A 25,860-nucleotide genomic window follows, 5' to 3' on the forward strand; every position below is an offset into this window, starting at 1 on the left:
GAAGGAGAAATGAGAGGATAAGAAATTGTAGGTAGAAGGTGATGTGATCAAAGTATAGTACAGGCATGTATGGGAATATTGTAATGTGTTAAAACACACTAATATGTTAGCAATATCACTGAGTAAATATAATAATAACATAATAATATACAAATAGCAGAAACCAGATGTCCCAGGATAAACTCAGCAGGGAGGCTGAGTTCTCTGTTGTCCACCTGTTTCTCTTCAGCCTGGTTGGATAGGGGTCACTCACACTGGGGGAAAGGAACAATGGTGCTCACATTGGTGAAAACACTGTTTTATTCACTTTACTAATCCTTAATGTCTTCCAGAAAGACTTCTCCAGTTGCCACTCCAATGATGTTTAATGCAGTTCCTGGGCACCTAACAGTCCAGGCAAACTGGCACCTAGAAATAATTATTTCAGAAGGTATCTTTTAAATCATCAGCACATCCCTGCCAAGCACTGTCACTTCTACTCATTGGGTAAGCTACTGTCTTGTTCTTCTTTGCTTTTTGAGGCCTATCATATAGTGCCACAAACTGGGGGAAGGGGGGGGAACTTATAGAGCAGAAATTCATTTTCTTATAGTTCTGAAAGCTACAACTACAGAATCAAAACTCAGCAGGGTTGGTCCCCTCAGAGGCCTGTGAGAGACATTCTAGTCCATGACCTTATAGCTTCATGTGGGTTGTTGGCAATATCTGGGACTCCTTGCCTTGTAGATGTGGTATCTCTGCTTCAGTTTTCATGTGGAATTCTTCGTGGGTATGTGTTTATATCCAAATTCACTTTTTAAATAAGAACTGACTTAGAGCCCAAATGATCTCATTTTCAGCCAATTACGTCTACATAAATCATATCTAACTAGATCACAACCTGATCATACTGAAACTTACAACCCCAACACATCTTTTGCTAGTAGGAAAGAAGTCATAATTTGGTGTATAGTACTGTCTAAAGCATAAGCAGAAGCTTCCTTGTTTTCAGTTTTTATTTTCATTTTTGAGAATTTCATAAACACTGTATTTACATAATTCTGCCTCTCCCTTCCCTCCCATCTGATTTCTCTAGTCTCCTCCTGACTTCTCAAATTCATGGACTCTTATTTTTTAATTATAGTTACATTAATTACAATTGCACATATATTTACATAAATTTACAAATGCAATTGGCTGAGGTCATTTAATGTTTCTCATATGTATTTACCTGACCTCTTGGGATTGGCTAGCCTATTGGGGTGGGGGGGGGAGCTTGCCTCTGGAGAAGACAGATTCTTTGTTTCTCAGCCACCGGTAATTGCCTATAGCTCTTCTAGGGATAAAGCCTGATAAGAATTCCACCATAACCATTGGCATGTTAATTAACGATTTTTTAATGTCTTGTTTAGGAAATCATACTGTTTCGATTTCCTGGGTAGAGCTTACTTGTCATACATAGAAGATACTATCTTGCAGCAGATGTCTCATCCTGGTCTTCTGACTCTTAAAATCTTTCCAGTCCTTCTTCTATGATGCTGCCTGAGCCTCGGGTATGGGGCTGTGTTGTAGATATCTCATGTGGCTGGACACTCAGAGTCAATTCTCTGAATTTTGACCAGTTTTGGCTTTCTGTAGTGGTCACCATCTACTACAAAAAGGAGTTCCTTTGATGAGGAGTGAGAGCTACACCCATCTGTGAGAATAAGGATAAGTATTTGGACTAGATCAGTCATGTTCAGGGTGCTATGGCTGTAGACAAGTATTTAGAATTCAGTTAGAAATTAGGGTTAATGAAATGGCAGTCATAGGTTCTCTACTAGAGTCCATAGCCTCATCAGCCATGAGTTGTGAGATACGTTAATAGTACTGGACCTGAAATCCTCCAGATTATGAAGGTCTTAAATCCAATTAGATGTCTTCTGGTTGCTTCTAGGATATAAACACCACTATTGCCTTTTTCAGGATACCTTACCTTTATAGTCATTGCTGTTTGTAAGCATTGCACCTGGGTAGGACTGTGAATTGCTTTTCTCCCTGAGCAACTTGTGTAGCTCTTCCCTGTATTGTGAGAGCTACTTCTCAAGGAGGAGACTTCAGGTCATTTGCAGCTCAATTCTCCCAAATCTTTTATCTAAATTGTATAGTATCTTCAACAATAGGGTCTTACCTTCAGTTTCTGAGATGCAACCAAGAGCAAAGGTGGCAATAGTCTGTATTATTTTGGGGGTCTCTTTGACTCCCTTTATCAACAATGCAAAAGAATAGAACAATGCAAATCTTGGAATGCTCAAAGTACTGTATTTTTAGCTGCAAAGTTAGACACACTGTCTTGATCAAGAACACTCTACCTTAGGCTGAGGGTCATTAGCCACCTTGAGAGTAGGGACACATCTCTTGCACTTTATTGTCTCCCCATTTGCTCATACTGGAACTGGCCCATAATATATGACAAGTAAATATAAACTATTCTTGTACAAGTCTGTAATAAATAACTATAAAGCAAATAAATATGAAACTATTAAGCACATTGAAGTGAACTTTCTAAGTACAAACTTGTTCATTATCATTTTTAATAATCCTAGGAATAACCCTGTTGGAAAAGGAGACTGAGAATGGCCAAAATACATCTTAGTACTTTTAATAAAAAGAAATTGACTTTACAGATGTTTAGTCTTAAATAACTTTGAGAGTCCCTAGACAATGCTCTGAGAGCCACAGCTGAGGACAATAAGAAGGAGACTAGGTCTCTTTTGATCTGATGAAGACATAGGGTTTCCAGTTGGCCAAATAGACAGAGCCCCCACACTCTTACCTACAAGAAATGACCTTCATGTGGATGATAAATACAACTAACTGTCTCACAAGAACTTCTACAATTTTTCTCTGATTAAATCAAGTTTAGTCTTTTGGCGGGGTGGCCTTATTTTCATATGGTAAAGGGGAAATTGAGTCATTTCTTCTATCAGTGTGTATATTATTGACTAAAGATGGGAAGGCAACTGTATACCCACAAGGCCTTTGTATTTTAGATAAATGGAAATGGCATATGTCCCTATAGAAGTGATGGCTTTCAGATCCAAGGTTTACCTTTATCATAGTCCAACAAATTTATTCATTTATAATAGCTGCCAGTCCTCCAGGAATCCAGTGGATGTTTTCTGTCAGGAAGGTGAAATGGCCAGAACAATGTCCAGGAAAATCACCTTGACAGTGAAATTAACTAAATTTCTAAAATTAACTAAATTAACTAAAGAGAAGAGAGGGCATCAATTGGAGAGCCAAATAGCCATAAGGCTACCACAAGAATTAATTCAGATCTGGACTGATCTTGGGTGGGAGATGTGGAGTGAGTTTAAAATGCTAGTATTTCTGGGTCTGTGAGATAGCTCTGTGGGCAAGACATTTGTCATGCAAGCTTGGCAGCTTGAATTTGATCTCTAGGACCAACTTAAATGTGGAAGAAGAGAATTGACTCTCTCTTCTAAAATTGCCCTCTAACTGCCACAAGAATGTGATGGTACACACGTCAGCACAAGCAAACGATGATGATGATGATGACGATGACGATGATGATGATGATGTGTCAATTTCAGCTACCTGCATGGTAATAGCTGCCAAGTGTTATGACCCCAGCTTTGCACAGTGCTGCTTTGTCATTTGCTTTCAGTATCCTACATGTTGACCTGACCCATTTAGTGCATAAGGATGCTTTTTAAGACTTTCCCAGAGAGCGTTGCAGACCCATATTCCTTTCCACACCAGTGAAGGGCATGTGGGACAGAGGATGTGCCCCATCTTATGACATCTTACTATTCTACAGGAAGACAAGGAAAGAAAACTGGCCCCTTCACGGAGTCTGCCTCCCAGTCTTGGGAAGGGAACAGCTTCATTACTTCAGTGGCCCCTGCATGCGGTGTGTGTCCAGGATATCCCTGATAGTTCTTGAAATATGCTGTACTCTTTCTTCCTGAATTTTAGAGTAAAGAATTAGGAAGAGGAATGTGCTTAGGAGAAAGGGAAGGATAATATCAGCTAATATACAGTTTACAATGTGCCAGGCATGTTTTTGAGTGCTTTCACACACTTTACACCATCTAACACTTCTAACACCCATTTTAACAAATCACTGATACAATCCCCATGTTATAGACAAGGAAATTATGCACAGCAGTGTTCATTACTTGCTGACATCCTATGTACCAATGACTGAAGGAGTTGGGGTTTGAATCAGGTCATCTGTCTTTGAAAGTCTATAGTCTTAACCAAGCACTATACCATTTCAAGTATAATTTGTAGGAATCAAGCTTGGGTTCTGGAATATGGTCTGCAGTAATGTAAGTAAAGGACAAGACAGGAAGGAACTGATTTTATAAATCTCTTCACAGCGACTGATGCCCAAGCAAATAGAATGGGAATAAAAATCAATTCAATTCTCCTGAACATTTACACTGTTTTCTGATCCACAAGGCTCTCCTGTATGAGCTGGAACAGTAATGAGTATCATGGTGCTCTGGGTGTACTGCACTGCTGGTGCAGAATCCAACTATCAGCTTTCATTTGTAACCTTCTGAACAAGAAGGAGGTGCAGCACGGTCCTAGGTTGGTATGGGGTTTCTGAATATACATCATACAGAGAAAAGACTCTCTCACAAGCCCTGTCACTGGCACACTCATAGTCTCACCTGCTGCTTCCTGGAAGCCAGCAAAGTCTTTCTTCTCCTGTGGCGAGACACCTGGTAGTTAAGTTCCTAGAGTCTGAGGTTCTCTTGAAAAATGAGGGACACTTTGACACAGTCTTTCAAGGCTATTGGTATGTTTTTCTTCCAGACTGATTGCAAATTTCATTTACCAGATTAATATGCAAACCTCTGTTACCGGGTCATTTAAAAAATACCTGCTTAAACCTCATGAGTGCCCTGCAAATAACTCCACCATTTCTAACATTTCCTTCCTGGCCCTGCTTTTGTATAGGGCCAGAGGGTGGTGAAAAATAGAAAGAGCACCGAGAAAGGAGTTTTTTGTTGGCCCTTCTCTATTGTCATAAGGTGGTATGATCTATAAAGTGAGCTATGGCGCGGGGGGTGGGGGTGGGCGCTTGCAACCAATTGGGTCTTAAAGGTGTTCACAACAAGGAGTCCCTCACTGAAGGGAAAAAGCCATAGACAAAGAAGAGAGAGTTTAGGAAAGAGACTGGAAACTACAAAAGTCCTTAACTGTACTATGAATCTAGCCCAGAAGGGAGGAGCTGCTGGGTTCTGCATATCCACTGATGCATGTTTAAGATACTAGTGCTTGCTTTAGTCTCAAGTTTGTATGTAGATAGCACAGGAATTGTGCAACCAGTGACACTCTCCTGGTGATATAGGTCCTATGAACCACATTGTTGCAGTGTGTGATTCAGTTTTTCCAGGCAAATGCTGCATATTTAGCTTCCCCCCACCCAATGAATTTAAAGAGCCAATCTATTGGATGAGCCCACATTTCCTTTTCACAGCTGAATCTCACAAAATAGAATGATTCCCCAATCTCCAGTGGTAGTTGGGTCTGGAATCGACTGTGCTGTATGATTTGATGGCTTACTAAGCAGTTCCAGACATATTTGATTGCATTAGAACTGGGAAAACAAACCATGCTGAGCTGCCGTGAACTGTCGACATGAGGCTAATGTCTGCAGAGACTCTGGCCATTCCTGTTCTCTGACCACAGCCCCCCTCGACCCTTCTTTGCTTTTCCCCTCCTTGGCTGCCCACCCTTAGGGTCATTTGTTTTTCCAAAGCCACCTGCTCCTCACTTTTGAATTCCCAGATGCCAGCTGTATGAGATTTGACCTTGGGAACTGCCAGCTTAGAGCTGAGATGGCTTGTCCCATCTGCAGTAAAAGCCATTTCAGAAAGCAGGGAGGAACGCTAGGCTTCTCATATTTTCCTTGCTGGATGTGTCTGAGGCTGCAAAAACCAATTACTGAAGCTCAGCTGTAAGAAAATAAAATGTATTTAGTCACAGGTAAAGTTCAGGAGTGCAGTATGAGCTCCAGAATGTGTGTGGCAGCATCTTTTACAAATGAATGCATATCCTACATCCTGCTCCTTTTACAAATAAGCCATCTCCAGGGCAGTATTGATGGCAAAACTAGAAAGAAGTCTAATGGGTAGGCAGCCTCAATGCTGCTCAAAACAAGGATCTATGGCACACAGCACTTTATCTTCATCAGGTCCTTCTCTTTGCTTGTTTATAGCATCAGAAGCCCTCATATGCTCTTAGCATCAAATAGGCTTCTAGTCCTGCAGGATAAGCTCTCTCCTATGCATTTTCTGTGTTAATATTTGATGCTGTTGCACCATGAGAAATTGCTGTATAGAGAAAGCTCACAAAGCACATATGGGTGACATTTGACTATGAGGCCCATTGCTGAAAATGATGACATGTTGCCCACCAACTGGCCATCACATCTTTGGAAACAAAAGACCAACCTGACAGATTGGGTTGGCTTGCTCACAGTAGATATAGCTTTTGTTTAAATGATTTTGTTATTATCATTATTTAGTGGACAGGATTTTTTGTGGTTCCATAAAAGAGTTAAAAGCTGGGAGACCACCCTGTATCTACTGCTATTATAAGCAAACATAGAGCATTCTCTAAAACCATAGATCTAAAAGGACCTTGAAGGTTCAGCTTTCCAGACTGTGTGATCATTGTTCACACCAGCAGATGAAACGGTATTTTGTGTGGTTTGTGTAGAGCTTTGATGGAGAGTGGCCTCCTCTTGGGGTGGCTCTTCTTGGTTTGCTTCATGGCAGGAGGATATGGACTTGTCAGGCCGAGGGCTGCTTTCCACTGCCAGCTCCCTTATCAATACTGCAGGGTCGAACCAGGTTAATCCTACCACAATTCCTGGTTGCTTTGAACTCTCCTTTGTTCTTTACTTTCTATTTGGACCAATAGTGGGCTTTTACAAAGGAAAAAAATAAAGGTTGAAGGAAGTTCAAAACTAGATTTTATAAATCTTTGCCAAGTGTTCAGGGGCTCTTTCCTATCTAGCATTTCTCACTTGTGACCAATAGCCTCATGGTTCCCTTTACCTAAAGGACAAGAGCATATGGTTGTTTGTGCTCCCTCTGGGCTCCCAAATGCTGTCCTTCTGTGATGCCTCTCCTTTTCTTTCCTCTCGAGAGGTATCTGACTCTTCTTCCCTAGACTGATTTGTCTCCTGATCCTTCCAGCCCCATCCTGCCCCACTGCTCTTCAGAGGCTCTGCTCTCTTCCACCTCTCTCTCTCCTTCTGGCACCTGCAGTCTCCACTCCTGCCTTGGCACTACCCCAGTTGCCTCCAGATAAGAGCACACCTGTGTCTGGATGATTTCCCCAGACATCCTGCTGGTTTACTCCTGTTTTTTCCTACTAAGATCCTGGGCCCAATGCCACCCAGTACCATTCCAATAACGGTAACACTGGCAACAAGAAGCAAGTGTGTTTCTGTGCTACTGTGGACCCTAGATTGAATTAAAAAAATTATGCTCATCACCTTAGCCTCACCCACACTGAAAGGGAGGTATTGTTCGCCATTGTTTCTATGATCTTAAAAATAGGGGCCAGAGAAGCAGTAAGATCACAAATTCAGGACTTGTAAGATTGAAGCCCAGGGAATCTGATCTCAAGGTCCAAAGCTCTTGCTAGTCTTTTGTATTGTCTTTTCCTGGGTTTTGTAGCAACCTGGACTATGTCGAATCTACCTGAAATTACTAAATTTTCATTCTCTGGATCCTTTTTGCACTCTCTCACACAGTTAATCTCCCATCTTTACCTTCTGTTATCACTCTCTCCTTTGGCTCTCAAAACATGCACTAATGGAGTACCTAGCCGTTCTCCTCCATGACCAATGTGAGCAATACCACCCTCATTACAAAGTTTCGTTCCTCACTTCATCCTCCCAGTGTGTTCTCTGCCCATGAGTCTTAGGTTTAAACTCTGCAGATCCAGTGTCATTTTTTTTTAGTGCTGGTGGGATGTTTCAAGTAGATGGTGGATTTCTGCTATAAATAAGTGGCCTTTGGCATGGTTCTGTTTTTGTTCAACAGTACTGTTCCTTGTCTGTTTTCCCAGGCTTCATTGTGTAGTCCTTCTTTGAAGGACTTGTTCATCACCATCATACATCACGATCTTATCTAATGCATGTCTTCTCCACATATTTCCTATTTCTGGCACCCTTCTTTCATTCTGCAACACCCCTTCAGTGACCTTATTAGCTAATGTTCAGCCCATAGTAGAAGCCAGACTCTGACCTTCCTGCCTTTCTTCCTGACCCTGATCTATATGGCTGGCTGCCAAAATGTCATCAATCTAAAATGTTAGTTCCATCATGCTATTACCCTGCCCATAAATCCAAGGCAACTTCTGATGAGCAAAACCCAAACTCATTAGCCTGGCATTTAGTGGCCTTTCTAATCTGACCACAATTTATCTTTCCAGTCCCATGTGTTCTATGGCAGGTGGGCTCTTGCTCATGTCCAAACATGCTCAACTCTCTCCTTTGTCTTTATCACTGCTCTCTATCTTTCAAACTCTGTTCCAGTTCTTTTCCACAGCCCACTCACTGGCAGATAGTAGCTTCCATTCTTATGTATTCAATCAATACAGCATGACCACATTCCCCTAGAATAATCTTCTTTCTCAGAGTTCTATAGCAAGGACAGTCAATTATTGCCTTTTATTTTCTGCCTCTATTTTAGTATGAAAGATGTTTCTTTCACAACATTAAAAACAAACAAACAAACAAACAAAAAATGGATGGCTGTTACAGTTTGGGCACTATATTACACATTTTAAAGTTACCTTATTTAACAATAATTTTCATAAGCATGTATTTTAATCTTTATTCTATTATCTTGAGGTCAATAATCCCACTTCATTCTTCCTTGTACATTTCATGGTACCCAGCACAGATTATCAACAGACCTAATACTCAAAAATATTGGTTAAAAGATATGCTACCAAAATTAAAAATTTTTGAAAACATAAAAATACATGAATAAAATTAGAAGAGGATTTATAACAGGAAAATATTACTGTAATATTGAAGAAAAATTTGGATGTGGTACTTGCCTAACTAGATGTTAGCATATAGAAGAGTTCAAATAGATCCATACCTATCATCCTGCACAAAATTCAAGTCCAAGTGAATTAAAGACTCCTATATAAATCTAGATACACTGAACCTTATAGAAGAGAAGGTGGGAAATAGCCTTGAATATTGGTACAGGAGACAACATCCTGATTAGAACACTGATAATGTAGACAATAAGATAAAAAATTAATAAATGGGACCTCATGAAGCTGAAAAGCTTCTGTAAGGCAAAGAACACTGTCAATAGTGCAAAACAGCAGCCTACAGAATGGGAAAAGATCTTCACCAACCTCACATATGACAGAGGGCTAAATTTCCAAAATATATAAAGAACTCAAGAAACTAGACATCAAAAAACTAAATAACCCAACTTTTAAAATGGGGTACAGATCTAAATAGAATTCTCAACAGAAGAATTTGAAATAGCCTACAAAACTAGAAATGTTCAACAACCTTACCCATCAGGGAAATGCAATTCAAAATGACTCTAAGATTCCATCTTACACCTGTCAGAATAGCTAAGATCAAAAACACAAATGACAGCTCATGCTGGAGAAGATGTAGAGCAAGGGGGACACTCCTCCATTGCTGCTGGTAATACAAACTTGTGTAGCCACTTTGAAAATCAATATGGCCATTTCTCAGAAAATTGGAGATTGATATATTTCAAGACCTAGCTGTATCAGTTGTGGGCATATACCCAAAGGATGTTCCATCATACCCAAGGACACTTGATCAACTATGTTCATATCAGTTTTATTTGTAATAAAACTGATTGGATGCAATCTAGATATCCTTCAACTGAAGAATGGATAAAGAAAATGTGGTACATTTACACAATGAAGTATTAACCAGATTAGCCAGCTGTTAAAAACAATGACAGACAAATGGATGGAACTAGAAAAAAAGGTCATCCTGAGTGAGGTAAACCAGACCCAGAAAGACATAGTATGCATTCACTCATAAGAAGACATTGGCTGTTAAGTAAATGATAATCAAGCTAGAGTCCACAGACCCAGAGAGGTTAGGTAAAGAGGGGGGCTCTAGGGGGAACCCAAAGATCTCCCTGAGAAGAGAAGATAGAATAAATTTTGCGGGTGGTTGGGTGGGAGTGTGAGGGATCAGGGGTGGAGTGAAGGGATGAAGGGAGAGAGAAGGCATAGGGAGAAACAGCTGGAATTGGAGGGCTTTGCAGTGGCAGTGTGAAAACACACCAGTGGAAATTTCCTGAAATCTGTGAAGTCTCATAGTAATGAAGGATACAGAGTCTGAGCTGGCCATCTTTTGTAGGTAGGCAAGGCTTCCAGTGGTGAGACTGGATTGAATTGTTGGTCTATGGGGGGGGCAATAAGATCCCTGGACATACCAGGCTGATGCTGGGATAGAGGGTAGCTCTCTGAAAACTAACAGTATGCTCCCATTGCTGACAACAACATCCCAAGAGTTCACTGAATGGAGAGAGGTCAAGCTGGTGCCAACAGTACACAGAGAGAGCCCAAATTGGAGGTCTCCATAGGGTCCCTCCCTTTAGATCTCAGGGAACCCAAAAGAAGAGGGGGAAGAAAGATTGTGTGAGTCAGAGGGGATTGGAGGACACTAGGAGAACATGGACCACTAAATCAATCAAGCAGAGTTCATAGGGACTCAAAGACTGAAGCAGCAAGCAGGGGGCCTGCATGGTTTGCACCAGGCCTTTTGTGCATATGTTATGTCTTTTAGTTTGGTGTTTTTGTGGGATGCCTAACATGGGAGTGGGTGTGTCTCTGACACTTTTGCCTGCTCTTGAGACTTTTTCCTTCTATTGGGTTACCTTGTCCAGCTTCAGTGTGAGGACTTTTGCCTTGCCTTATTGTATCTTGTTCCACCCATTCTGTCATCTCTTGAAGGCCTGCTCCTTTCTAAAGAGAAATGAAAGAGGAGTAGATCTGAGGAGGGGGAGGTGTGGGATCTGGGAAGAGTGGAGGGGGGAACTGACTGAGATGGGTTGTATGAGAGAAGATTCTATTTTCAATAAAAAATAAGTAAACAAAAAATAAAACTTACACTTTCTCAGAAAAAAAGAAAGAAAACCAAAGCAAGCAAACAAACAGCAGTAGCCACCAAAAGAAGGAAGTTCTGGAATAATATGGGTATAACTAGTGATCTTAATGTTAAGTGAATAAATCAATAAAACAGGAACAAAAATATGCATCTATAGAATGTTAAAGAGCATGTTGATTTCATAGAAATAGAATAGTGGCTGCCAGATGCTGGAAAGAGGAGAAAAAAAGGAGAAGAAAGGAGAGGAGAGGAGAGGAGAGGAGAGGAGAGGAGAGGAGAGGAGAGGAGAGGAGAGGTGAATCACTGAGTATTGAACTATAGTTAGGTTGGTGCTAGAAATCCTGGTGTACTATTGAACAGTGGGGTGATTGTAGATGACAGCAATGTACTATGTGTTTTTAAAAACTAGAAAAAAGATTTGAATGTTTCACCATTAAGAAATATATTCAAAAGACATACTGAACTTGATTTAAATTGCATACATTTATCAAAATATCATGTAAAACATCACAATATGAGAGTTATCTGACACCAGCGACCTGTGTGCTGGACGGAGTTCATCAGCAGGGTCCGAACACCAAACACCCAGAGGCAGTCCTGCCTCCATCTGCCAGCCTAGGTAGGCCAGGAGCTGTTTCTGGTTCCCGTTCATCACTGCTCAGAGTCATCTGACACCAGCGACCTTCGAGCCAGAATGAGTTTGGTGGCGGGATCCAACACACCAAGGCCCAGTGACAGCTCTGCCTCCAACTGCCAGCCCGGTGGGACCCAGCACGTCCAAACACTGCCAACGCCCAGGTAACAGTGACACCTCTATCCACAAGAAGAGTTTAGACATCAGAGTATTAGATCTGTTTGCATCTACCAGAAGAGAATCTTGGTCCCACACCCACCAGGAGAGCAAGAAACTCTTGCTACACCCACAAGAAGAAAGCATGGGAAGAGGACAATGTAAAAGCACATCCAACAACAAAAAACCCAATATGACACCACCGGAGACAAGGAACCTTACATCATCAAGACCTGAACATCATGATGCAGATGAACCAGAAGAGAATGACCTTAAAAGCATCTTCATGAAAATGATAGAGGACCTCAAAGAGGACATGAGAAAATCCCTTAAAGAAATGGAAGAAAAAAACAAACCAAAAAAATACAAGATATCAACAAATCTCTCAAGGAAACAGTTCAAGACCTAAAAAACTGAAATAGAGACAATAAAGAAAGCACAATCTGAGAGAATGCTGGAAATAGAAAACCTGGGTAAATGATCAGGAACTACAGATGTAAGCATAACCAACAGAATATAAGAGATGGAAGAGAGAATCTCAGGAGTTGAAGACACACTAGTGGAAATAGATTCATCAATCAAATAAAATCTTAAGTCCAACAAATCCCTATCACAAAATATCCAGGAAATATGGGATACTGTGAAAAGACCAAACCTAAGAATAATAGGTATAGAAGAAGGTGAAGAAATCCAACTCAAAGGTGCAGAAAACATATTTAACAAAATCATAGAAGAAAACTTTCCCGACCTAAAGAAAGACATGCCAATGAAAATACAAGAAGCCTACAGAACACCAAATAGACTGAACAAAAAAAAAAGGTCTCCTCACCGCATAATAATCAAAACACCAAACATACACAAGAAAGAGAAAATTTAAGAGCAGCAAAGGAAAAAGGTCAAGTAACCTATAAAGGCAAACCTATCAGAATTACACCTGACTTTTCCATGGAAACTCTGAAAGCCAGAAGGTCCTGGATAGATATTCTACCTACACTAAGGGACCATGGATGCCAGCCCAGACTACTATACCCAGCAAACCTTTCAATCATTATAGATGGAGAAAACAAGATATTCCATGACAAAACCAGATTCAAACAATACATATCCACCAATCCAGCCCTATAGAAAGTTCTGTAGGAAGGAAAACTGCAACAAAAGGAAGTTAACTATAACAAGAAAAATATAGGCAATAGATAAACCCACTTTACCAACAGCCAAAAGGAAAAAGGGACAGAATCCCACACATAATCTTGCCACCATCACCAAATCAAAAACAAACAAGAATGAACAATAATCAATGGTCATTAATATCCATCAACATTAATGGTCTTAACTCCCCTATAAAAAGACACAGATTTGCAGGATGGATAAGAAGACAGAATCCTTCCTTCTGCCACATACAAGAAACATACCTCAACTTCAAGACAGACCTAAGAATTAAAGGTTGGGGAAAGATCTTACAATCAAATGGACCCAAGAAGCAAGCGGGGGTAGCAATCCTAATATCCAACAAATTGGACATTAAACTAAAATCAGTCAAAAGAGATGAAGAAGGTCACGTCCTACTCATCACAGGAACAATCCATCACGATGAAGCTTCAATTCTGAACATTTATGCCCCAAATACAAAGGCATCCACGGTTGTAAAAGAAACATTACTAAAACTCAAATCACACATAAAATCACACACACTTATAGTGGGAGATTTCAACACCCCACTCTCACCACTGGATAGGAACACCAGACAGAAACTTAACAAAGAAACAAAAGAACTAATAGAACTTATGATGCAATTGGACTTAACAGATATCTATAGAACATTCCATCCAAATAAAAAACAATTTACCTTCTTCTCTGCGCCACATGGAACCTTCTCTAAAATTGACCACATACTTGGCAACATAGCAAACCTCAACAGGTACAAAAAAATTGAAATAACCCTGTGTCTTATAAGACCACCATGCTTTAAAATTAGAATTCAACAACAACACTTTGAACTACAGAAAACCTACAAACTCATGGAAATTAAGTAACACCCAATTGCACAATTCATGGGTCCAGGAAGAAATAAAAAAAGAAATTAAAGATTTCCTAGAATTCAATGAGAATGCAGACACAACATATCCAAACCTATGGGATACTTTGAAAGCAGTGCTAAGAGGAAAGTTCATAGCGCTAAATGCCCACATGAAGAAACAGAAGGATAATCACACTAGAGAATTAACAGCACAACTGAAAGCTTTATAAAACAAAGAAGCCAATACACCCCGGAGGAGGAGATGCCAGGAAATAATCAAATTGAGGCCTGAAATCAATAAAATGGAAACTAGGAGAACAATACAAAGAATCAATATAACAAAAAGTTGGTTCTTCGAGAAAATCAATGAGATAGACAAACCTTTATCCAAACAACAAAGAGTGAACATGCAAATTAATAAAATCAGGAATGAAAAGGGGAACATAATTAACAGACACAGAGGAAATCCAAAGAATCATCAGGTCATACTTTGAAAACCTATATTCCTCAAAATTTGAAAATATAAAGGAAATGGACAATTTTCTGGACAGATTTCACTTACCAAAATTAAATCAAGAGCAGATAAATTAAATAGACGTATAACCCCTAGTGAAATTGAAGCAGTCATTAGAAGTCTCCCAACCAAAAAAAGCCCAGGGCCAGATGGTTTCAGTGCAGAATTCTACCAGAAATTCAAAGTACAGCTAATACCAATTCTCCTCAAAGTATTCCACACAATAGAAGAAGAAGGGTCATTACCAACCTCTTTTTATGAGGCTTCAATAACCTTGATACCCAAGCCCCACAAAGACACAACTAAGAAAGAGAACTACAGACCAATATCCCTCATGAACATTGATGCAAAAATTCTCAAAAAAGTATTGGCAAATCGAATCCAAGAACACATCAGAGAAATCCTCCATCCCAATCAAGAAGGCTTTATCCCAGGGATGCAAGGATGGTTCAACATATCAAAGTCCATCAATGTAATCCACCATATAAACAGACTGAGGAAAAAATCACATGATTGTCTCACTAGATGCAGAAAAAGCCTTTGACAAAACCCAACACCCCTTCATGATAAAGGTCCTGGAGAAATCAGGGATAACAGGAACATACTTCAACATAATAAAAGCAATATACAGCAAGCCGACAGCCAACATCAAATTAAATAGGGAGAAACTCAATGCAATTCCTCTAAAATCAGGAACAAGACAAGGCTGTCCACTCTCTCCATACCTCTTCAATATTGTCCTTGAAGTTCTAGCTAGAGCAATAAGACAACAAAAGGAGATCAAGGGAATACAAATCAGAAAGGAAGAAGTCAAACTCTCACTATTTGCAGATGATATGATAGTCTACATAAGTGACCTGAAAAACTCTACCAGGGAACTCCTACAGCTGATAAGCACCTTCAGCAAAGTGGCAGGATACAAGATTAACTCAAAAAAATCTGTAGCCCTACTATATATGGATAACACATTGATGGAGAAAGAAATCCGAGAAGCATCACCCTTTACAATTGCCACAAACAACATAAAATACCTTGGAGTAACACTAACCAAAAAAGTGAAAGACCTGTACCATAAGAATTTTGAGTCTCTAAAGAAAGAAATTAAAGAAGATACCAGAAAATGGAAAGATCTCCCATGCTCTTGAATAGGCAGAATCAACATAGTAAACATGGCAATCTTGCCAAAAGCAATCAACAGATTCAATGCAATCCCCATCAAAATCCCAACACAATTCTTTACTGACCTTGAAAGAACAATTCTTAACTTTATATGGGGAAACAAAAGACCCAGGAGAGCCAAAACAACCCTGTACATTAGAGGAACTTCTGGAGGCATCACCATCCCTGACTTCAAACTCTATTACAGAGCTATAGTCCTGAAAACAGCTTGGTATTGTCACAAAAGTAGACGGGTAGACCAATGGAATAGAGTTGAAAACCCTGATAGTAACCCACACACCTATGAACATGGGATTTTTGACAAACAATCCAAATATATACACTGGAACAAAGAGAACATCTTCAACAAATGGTGCTGGCATAACTGGATAAAAACATGTAGAAGACTACAGATAGACCCAAGCCTTTCTCCCTGCACGAAACTTAAGTCAAAATGGATCAAAGACCTCAACATAAACCCATCCATACTGAACCTATTAGAAGATAAAGTGGGAAATACCCTTGAATTAATTGGTACAGGAGACCGATTCCTGAACATAACACCAGTAGCACAGACACTGAGATCAACAATTAATAAGTAGCTTCTCCTGAAACTGAGAAGCTTCTGTAAGGCAAAGAACACAGTCAGCAAGACAAAACGACAGCCCACAGATTGGGAAAAGATATTCACCAACCCCACATCTGACAGAGGGCTGATCTCCCCAAAATACAAAGAACTCAAGAAGCTAGTCCCCCAAACAGCAAACAGCCCAATTAAAAAGTGGGGTACAGAACTAAATAGACAATTCTCAATAGAGGAGTCTAAAATGGCTGAAAGACACATAAGAAAGTGTTCAACATCCTTAGCTATCAGGGAAATGCAAATCAAAACATCTCTGAGATACCATCTTACTCCTGTCAGAATGGCTAAAATCAAAAACACCAATGACAGTTTTTGCTGGAGAGGATGTGGAGAAAGAGGAACACTTCACCACTGCTGGTGGGAGTGCCAACTTGTACAGCCACTTTGGAAATCACTATAGCGAATCCTCAAGAAAATGGGAATGAGTCTACCACAAGATCTAGCAATTCCACACCTAAGCATATACCCAAAAGAAGCATATTCCATACAACAAGGACATCTGTTCAACTATGTTCATAGCAGCATTATCTGTAATAGCCAGAAACTGGAAGCAGCCTAGATGCCCCTCAATCGAAGAATGGATGGAGAAAATGTGGTACATTTACACAATGGAGTACTACTCAGCAGAAAAAAAAAAATGGAATCTTGAAATTTGCAGAAAAATAGATGGAACTCGAAGATACCATTTTGAGCGAGGTAACCCAATCACAAAGAGACAAACATGATATGTACTCACTCATATGTGGATTTTAGACATAGAGTAAGGGATTACCATCCTACAATCCACACTGCCAGAGAAACTTGTAAACAAGGAAGACCCTAAAAGAGACAAACTTTGTCCCCTGGAGAAGGGGAAAGGGTCACCATCCCCTGAGCAAATTGAGAACATGGGAAGAGGGGAGAGGAAGCTACGAGAGTGAGAAGGGAAGAAAAGAAAGGATGCAGAGGTCATAAGGAAGCAGAAAGGTTGAGTCAGGTGTAGATTAGAAAAAAAAGACATATGATAGGTAGGATTTTAGTTGGGGCAGTGGTAGGAGAGGAAGGGAGGGAGAAGGGAACTGGGATTGTCATGTAATTCAATCTTGTTTGTAACTCAAATATATAAAAATAAAAAACTAATAAAAACATCACAATATGTATAATTCTTGCTTTCATATAGGAAAATTTTAGTTTAAATTAAAATTGTTTTAAGGTCTGTGCTGTATATTGATACATAACATTTTAACTCATTGCCTATTTGTAGATATTTATATTGTGGTGATATTTTGTTTATGATCTAATAAATAAAGCTTGCCTGAAGTTCATAGTGCAAAGCTAGACACACTAGTTAGCCATAGAGGCTAAGCAGTGGTGGCGCACACCCTTAACCCTAGCATCCACACTATTTAGCCATAGAGGCTAGGCAGTGTTGGTACACAGCTTTAATCCCAGCATTCAGGAGACAGAGGCAGACAGATGTCTGTTAGTTCCAGACCACCCTGGGCTACAGGAGATTGAATTAGTCTAAAAGAGAAACAAAGCTCACACAAAGGTGATCCCAGCACTTGGGATCCTATGCCTTTAATCCCAGCACTAAGGAGGTGGAGACAGGAGTGACATGGCTGCATGGTGGAAGGAATATGAGGTGGGAAGAGAAAAGAGAGAGATACAGTCTGAGTAGCAGTGCAGTCTAAGCAGTCTGAGTGCTTGACTGAGGACTGCATGAACAGTGCAGTCTGAGGACAAGATGGCCCCTTTGGTAGAGGTGAGAACTCTCTGGTGGCTGGCTGCTTTGCTTCTCTGATTTTCAGCATTAACTCCAATATTATTTTTAAGAACAGTTAGAATTAGAGCAACATTATGTTGTCAATCACATGCTATTACAAACACTTCATTCTTCATTTCATCTAGATACAGTCATATATGTACTATAAATACCTTGAAATTTATTGTGTGTGGGGGGGGTTGAGAACTGAACCTATGGCCTTGAGCATGTTACGCAAGCACTTTACCACTGAACTATAACCCCACACCTAGTGATGAAATTGATAGTTTTCAAGAAACATATGGATGTTTTACACACAGGCCAAATGGCTTTCCAGGTTTACTGGCGTGGAAAATTCCAGTCTCCTCAATGCTTCCACCAACCGTCAAAAGATTCAGGTTTTGCACATCTGGTAAATACAACAATTGCACTTTGCTGTAACTTTAATTTACATTCATTTCTTCCACTTCTTTAACAGTGTGTGGCTCCTCTTCCTAGTTAACAAGCCTTCATGAGCACTTCACAAATAACAGCTCATTCAATTTTGACTAGTATCCTAAGAGAGAGGCGTTTTCTGTTACTGCCCTTAATTTATTGACATGAAAACAGAGGCATCAGGTGTACATGGTCAAACAACCAGTAAGAGGTGAATCCAGGATGAGAATCAAGATTAGAACACTTGCCTCCATATTACCACACTGTTATCCTGGGTGGACTTGAAAATCTTTTTATGTGATGTGTTCCAAGATTCATCTGGAGTTTTGCCATTTTTGCAGCTTCTGGTTTCTCATATTTGCTGTATCTTTTGAACTAGGCTACTCTGCTTCTTACTGGTAAAGTAATTAATATACCACCTGCTTTTCAAAGTTGTTCTTTTAAATTCTGTGCTTACTTTTAGCAATTCATTTGCCGAGAAGTCAATTTTGTCAGTCTTTTCTAATTTGGGAGGTTTTGTTTTACAGTGCTGGGGATCAGGGCCCGTACTGTCAACCTTCAGACACAGCACACAATTTTTGAATTTTAATTAGAAAACCTTCCTACTTGAAATTATTTTTTCAAACATCTTGCCTCTTGTAGTGTTTTTATAGCTACTCAGACTTCCTGAGATTATTAATGAGTTGCTGCCTTATCTCCTTAGATACCTTCTGTGTCTTGGTATTGCTTTTGTCTAGAATTATACTTTTTCAAGTATTAAAGTCATGGCTCCTACTTTCTTTCTTAAAATAATTTTACTAGTTCTTTGAGATTTTTTTTGTAGAATGTGTTTTTATTATATTCTCCACTTACACAACTCTTACCAGACCCAATACTCCTTCCTTTCCTACCCAACTTGGTGTTCTTTTTGCTTTTTTGTTTTGTTTTTTAAACCATCAGTATTAATTTCTGCTGCCCAAATATTCTTTGATGTATGACCTTCCACTGAACAATGGTTGGCTTACTAGGGGCTATACTCTCAGAGAAAACTGACTATGGGACTTCACTGGCCACAAACTGCAAAATAAGTAACCAGTTCCTGGCATTGGGCTTTTCATTTGTTAGCCTCTGGTTTCTAAGAGAGACATTGTTACCTGGTTACAGTGCAACTACATTTAAATTGTTTATGTATATAAATACACACACACACACACACACACACACACACACACACACACACACACACACACACACACACCACCACACCACAGATTTGCTTTGGCTTGATCTTGGAAATCTAGTCCTTGTACTGAATTGGCTTGCCTAGCCTAAATACAAGGGGCGGTCCCTAGTCATTTTTTTTGTAATTTATTTTTTATTTAAATTAGAAACAAGATTGTTTTACATGACATGTCAATCCCAGTTCCCTCTCTCTCCCCTCTTCCCCTTCCCTCCACTAATACCCTACCTATCCCATACCATTTCTATTCCTCAGGGAAGGTGAGGCCTTCCAGGGTGTCTTCAGAGTCTGTCATATCCTTTGGGATAGGGGAAAGGCCCTTCCCCTTGTGTCTAGACTCAGGGAGTATCCCTCTATGTGGAATGGGCCCCCAAATTCCATTCTTATGCTAGGGATAAGTACTGATCTACTACAAGAGGCCCCATAGATTTCTGAGGCCTCCTAACTAACACCCACATTCATGGGGTCCGGATCAGTTCCATGCTGGTTTCCCAGCTATCAGTCTGGGGACCAAGAGCTCCCCTTTGTTCAGGCCAGCTGTTTCTGTGGGTTTCACCAGTCTGGTTTTGACCCCTTTGCTCAACACTCCTCTTTCTTGTAACTAGATTCCAGTTCAGTTCAGTGTTTAGCAGTGGGTATCTGCTTCTACTTCCATCAGCTGCTGGATGAAGGCTATAGGATGTCATATAAGTTAGTCATCAATATCATTATCAGGGGAGGGCATTTAAGGTAGCCTCTCCACTGTTGCTTAGATTGTAAGTTGGTGTCATCCTTGTAGATCTCTGGACATTTTCCTAGTGCCTGATTTCTCTTTAAATCTATAATGGCTCCATCCCTTATGGTATCTCTTATTTTGCTCTCCTCTGTTCTTCCCCCTACATATCTTCATGCTCCCTTATGTCCTCCTCATCCTTCCTTTTCTCCCCTTCTCATTCTCCTAGCTTCCTCTCCCCTCCCGCATGCTCCTAATTTGCCCAGGAGATCTTGTCCCTGCTCCTAATTTGCTCAGGAGATCTTGTCCCTTTCCCCTTCTCCGGGGGACCATGTATGTCTCTCTTCAAGTCCTTGTTTCCTAGCTTCTCTGGCAGTGTAGATTGTAGGCTGGTTAATCCTTTGCTCTATGTGTAAAATCCATGTATGAGTGAGTGCATACCTGTTTGTCTTTTTGTGACTGGGTTACCTCACTCAGAATGGTTTCTTCTAGTTCCATTCATTTGCCTTCGAATTTCAAGATTTCATTGTTTTTTCCACTGAGTAGTACTCCATTTCGTAAATGTACTACATTTTCTCTATCCATTTTTTCAATTGAGGGCATCTAAGTTGCTTCCAGGTTCTGGCTATTACAAATAATGCTGCTATGAACATAGTTGAACAGATGTCCTTGTTGTATGAATGTGCTTCTTTTGGGTATATGCCTAAGAGTGAAATTGCTGGATCCTGTGGTAGAATGAGTCCCATTTTCTTGAGGAGTCGCCATACTGATTTCCAAAGTGGCTGTACAAGTTGGCACTCCCATCAGCAGTGGAGGAGTGTTCTCCTTTCTCCACATCCTCTCCAGCATAAGTTATCATTGGTGTTTTTTATTTTAGCCATTCTGACAGGAATAAGATGGTATCTCAGAGTTGTTTTGATTTGCATTTCCCTGGTGGCTAAGGATGTTGAGCTCTTTCTTATGTCTTTCAGCCATTATAGATTCCTGTATTGAGAATTCTCTATTTAGTTCTGTACCCCACTTCTTTTGTTCTTTTTTATTTGAATTAGAAACAAGATTGTTTTACATGTCAATCCCAGTTCCCCCTCCCATCCTCCCCTACCACTCCCTCCAACTAAAATCCTACCTATCACATATCCTTTCTGCTCCCCAGGGAGGGTGAGGCCTTCCATAGGGAGGGTCATCAGAGTCTATCATATCTTTTGGGATAGGGCCTAGGCCCACCCCTGTGTGTCTTGGTTCAGGGAGTATCCCTGTATGTTGTACCCCACTTTTTAATTGGATTATTTGGTGTTTTGGAAACTAGCTTCTTGAGTTCTTTGTAAATTTTGGAGATCAGCCCCCTGTAGGATATGGGGTTGGTGAATATCTTTTTCTATTCTGTGGGCTGCTGTTTTGTCTTGCTGAGCAACTTGATATGCCTTGCTTTGTTGATACTCATGGGAGGTAGGCCTGCCCCTTTCAGAGGAGTGGAGTGGATTGCGGGGAGAGGATGGGAGCAAAGGAGGGAGGGGAAACTGCAGTGGGGATGAAAAATAAAGTAATTTAAAAAAAAAAGAGAGAATAGAAGCAATTAAAGAGTGAAGAGTCAGGCCCTTACCCTGTGCAAAAAGAAGAGAAGCAGGGGGATGTGACAGCCCCACCCATCCCTGTGACCTGTGTGAAGTCCATAGTTTGCTCTTGCTTTCTTCTTGTTCACACTGGCTTATGACCAAACTTTTCTTAATTCCTTATGTACTTGCATCACTTTTCCCCTCAAAGAAATGCCTCTGGGATCCTCTGCAAATTTTTAAAAATTCCAATCCAAGCTGTTTATTTGAGAAAAAAAGCCAGAGGTATTGACAAATATTCACATGCAAAAATAATAATAAAAGGAGTTGATTAAAGTATGCTACAATCAAAACACATAAAAAGAAACATTTAAATCAGATTGACTAAGAGTGCCAAATGACAACAATGTTCAAAGAGACAGATAAAGTATTTATGTTTGAAAGGACAAAAACATAGTAAGTGGTTTGGCCAGTTATGGAAAAAAAATGGCTTAGTTTGGTCTCAGAATCAAAACCCATGCCCATGTCTAACTATTATCTCTCTGGCTGTGTAATGTAGGTACATGAAGGCTAGGTGATGAATATAAAATATCAACAGCTGCTTCCAAGTGGAAGTATTAGAGATTTTTTTTTAATTTTCTTTTTAGTGCTTTTTGTATTCTGAGGTTTTCATAATTACACATACCCTTTTTATATTCTCAATACATGATTTTTTTTCCTAAAAATGAAAATTTTATAGGTCATTTGTAGGACAATTCTGGCATTTATTAAGAACAGAACAAAATGTGATCAGAATATATTGTATTAGTCTTTTTTCAATGTAAGAGGTAAAAAGAAATAGAATGTCCTTGTCATATGCCTCTATGTTCTGGGAGAGACCTAGGAAGTATGTGTTCTTCCTTGTACAGGGTTGTCATCTGAGGGGAACTGAAGGTGCACTTTTCTCTCAGGCCCTCCTGCCTCCTCCTTTTCAAGGTCATTGCAATCAGCTTCATCATGGCATGCCATCTTAGCCTTATATGTATCTTCAGCATGGTATGCAATCTTTCCATGGTATACAGCCTCACCATGGGATACAGGCTCACTATGGTACTCAGCCTCACCAAGATATATAGCCATTACCATGGTACTTAGTCATACCATGGAATACAACCTCCCATGGTATACAATTTCACCATGATACACAGACAACCTCACATGGTACAGTCAGTCTCATCATGGTGCACAGTCTCACCGTGGTACATATTTCCACCATAATACAGAGCCGCTCCATCTTACATAGCCTCCAATGGTATATAGTCTCACCAGCGTACACAGCCTCACCATGGAACATAGCCTCCCCATGCAATGCAGCCTTACTGGTATACAACCTCTAGTGTTACACAGTCCTACAGTCTCTCTGTGGTACACAGGCTTACCAGAGTACCCAGTCTTCCATGGTAGACAGTCCCAGGTGACATGTGGTCTCCCCATAAAATACAGCTTTACCTTGGTTTATAGCCTCTCGACATACACAGTTTCACCATGGGACACAGCGTCACCATTGTATACAGCCTCACCATTGTATATAGCCTCATCATGGCACACAGCCTCACCATTGTACACAGCCTCACCATGGCACACAACCTCACCATTGTATACAATCTGACCATTATATACAGCTTCACCATTGTATATGGCTTCAGCATTGTATATGGCTTCACTATGTGACACAGCCTCACCAATGTATAGGGCCTCACCATTGTATAGGGCCTCACCAGGGTACACAGCCTCATCATGGGACACAGCCTCACCATTGTATACAGCCTTACTAAACCTACAGGTTTCTGTAGCTGCTCATTTCTAAGAATTCCTCAGCAGAGCATCCCAGGCATGCAGGCATTCTTCTTTTCATTTTATTTGCTCACTAGTCTTCTTTTATTTGAAAGACAAGGACAGTCCTTTGAATAAAAACCTGTCGATTTTGCTTTTCTGTTCCTTCAATGGATAATTTAGCTGTCTCATTAGTGTTTTTCTGTGTGAATTTTTCTAGAACTCCTCTGAGTTTTCTCTGTCCTTTTACCAGTTGATGTGGAGACACAAGCTATCATTACAAAACCTCTTAAGAAATTAAAACCATTTTTTTTGAAACAGTCTCCATAAAGCACTCTGAGGATTTATGCTTTGTGGCCCAGGCAGGGCCTTTCTTCATTGAATTCTTTTCTTGTCATCTTCCCAGCACTGTATGAAGTGTGTGGGTGATTTTGTATGTGTTAGTGTCAGAGCAAAGGTGGGGAAAGCACTTGCAGAATGTTTCTTTGATTTTAGGGTGTTTTGGGTTGTTGTTTTTGTTGCTATTCTTATTTCGATGTTGTTTTTTTTAATGATCTAGCTATAGCCACACAAGTTTGAAGAATTGCATACAGTAAATGAAAAAAAAAGCTGCCTGAAAATGAAACTAAACAATTAAATCTTTCTTGATATTCATCCCAACCTCTCTCTGCATAATTTGTGGTTGGGGTGGTATTCAGAGTAAAAACCTATCATTTTGTTGCAAGTGTATTACAGTCTTTCCTCCTTCCCAATTTCTATATGTGATTCTCTAGAGAATTCTATAAGCAGGGGCGGTATTGATTAGGCTTTTATATAAGTCTTCTGCTAAGCTGGGCTAAAGCTGACTTAGCTGGTTAAAGCCAAATATTTCCTTCTTTTTGTCTCATAACCAGGGACGGGCCAGGAAAAAAAAAAAAACACATTGGCATGTTTCTCCTATTGCTTGGACCTCAACTAGGACCCCCCCAGCAATAAACACAAATCATTTGATTCTTTGTATAAGTTTATTAAGGTAGCACAACACATAGGCTGCATCAAACCAGTCAATGTGTTGCATGTAACCTCTAAAATTTACCCATTCATAAATATAACATTGAAAAAAGTTGCCCAGAATCTCTTAGCAAACAGAAAGTCCCTGCATGTACAACTTGAGAGTGCCGAGCAGCAGGTCACCTTTGGAAGGGGTCTTTGCTCTTGCTCTATATTTCGCCACAGTCCCCAGCTCTCCCAGCAGCTCTGCACCTGCTTCTTTAAAGCTCTGTCATTTGCCCCTATCCCAAACCAGAAACCAACTTAATACTATCTACAGTGTTGTGACTTTTAAACCTCAGCAAACACTAAAATCACTGCGAACGCCTAATAGAATGTAGAGTAGATGGGAGAGGCTTACACACCAGAGCTGATGCAGCTAGGGAGCCATAATTTGCATTTCTAACAAGTTCTTAAGTGATGCTGCTATTGGAGGGTGAGGAGCCATGCTGAGAATTACTGCTGTAAAGTATCATTCCTCTGAGAGATTGCCACTCATTTGTCTGTTCGTTCATTCATTCATTCATTCATTCATTCATTCATTCATTCATTCACATATCTAATATTTATTACAAGATGCTTTCCTCTGTATTGAAGACCCAATAGTGATTGAATGTACTTGTTGACCACATTCTGTTGTTCACTGTGCACACTGATGTGCTAGGACTGTGAAGAGAAGTCAGGCCTGGCTGCCTTGGGGAATGGCAATGAGCTAAGCTGTGAAGGATAATGAGACTTGGTCAGACAGACCCTGCAGGAGCGGGGAGCTTCCTAGGTCAGAAGAGAGCCTAAGCCAATCTAGGGCAGGCATGGAAGAGCTTCTGATAGGATTTCTGATCTGCAGAGGCAGTTTAAGCTAGCAGGGGTGCTTCCTGGCCTCCATTCCAAGGAGCCAGGTGCCTGTTCTGATGACTTCCATGGAGAAGATAATGGCTTCCAACTGCAGGGTATTGAGCCAGGAGGGAAGGAGTCCTAATGAAGTGGGCTGCACAGAAGAGCCCTGGCAGCTTTTATTCTGAAAGCTTCCTTTTTGGGGAAATCCCACTGGCATGTTGGCAAATCTGCCCAATTTCTCACTACTCCAGTTTCTGGGC

At 40.3% G+C, this 25,860-nt stretch overlaps 1 long non-coding RNA gene across 1 annotated transcript in view; it reads left to right on the top strand.

The window, feature by feature from the left end:
• Window positions 1-338: 338 nt before the first annotated feature.
• The window catches only part of LOC103160122, a 31,522-nt gene continuing 6,000 nt past the window's right edge, over window positions 339-25,860 (top strand). The window contains exon 1 of the long non-coding RNA XR_003486282.2: window positions 339-486. This is a non-coding gene — a long non-coding RNA (uncharacterized LOC103160122). The remainder of the gene's footprint in view (window positions 487-25,860) is intronic.

Source organism: Cricetulus griseus, chromosome 6 (genome assembly GCF_003668045.3).
Source record: "Cricetulus griseus strain 17A/GY chromosome 6, alternate assembly CriGri-PICRH-1.0, whole genome shotgun sequence".
In the NCBI taxonomy this organism is placed as follows: domain Eukaryota; kingdom Metazoa; phylum Chordata; class Mammalia; order Rodentia; family Cricetidae; genus Cricetulus; species Cricetulus griseus.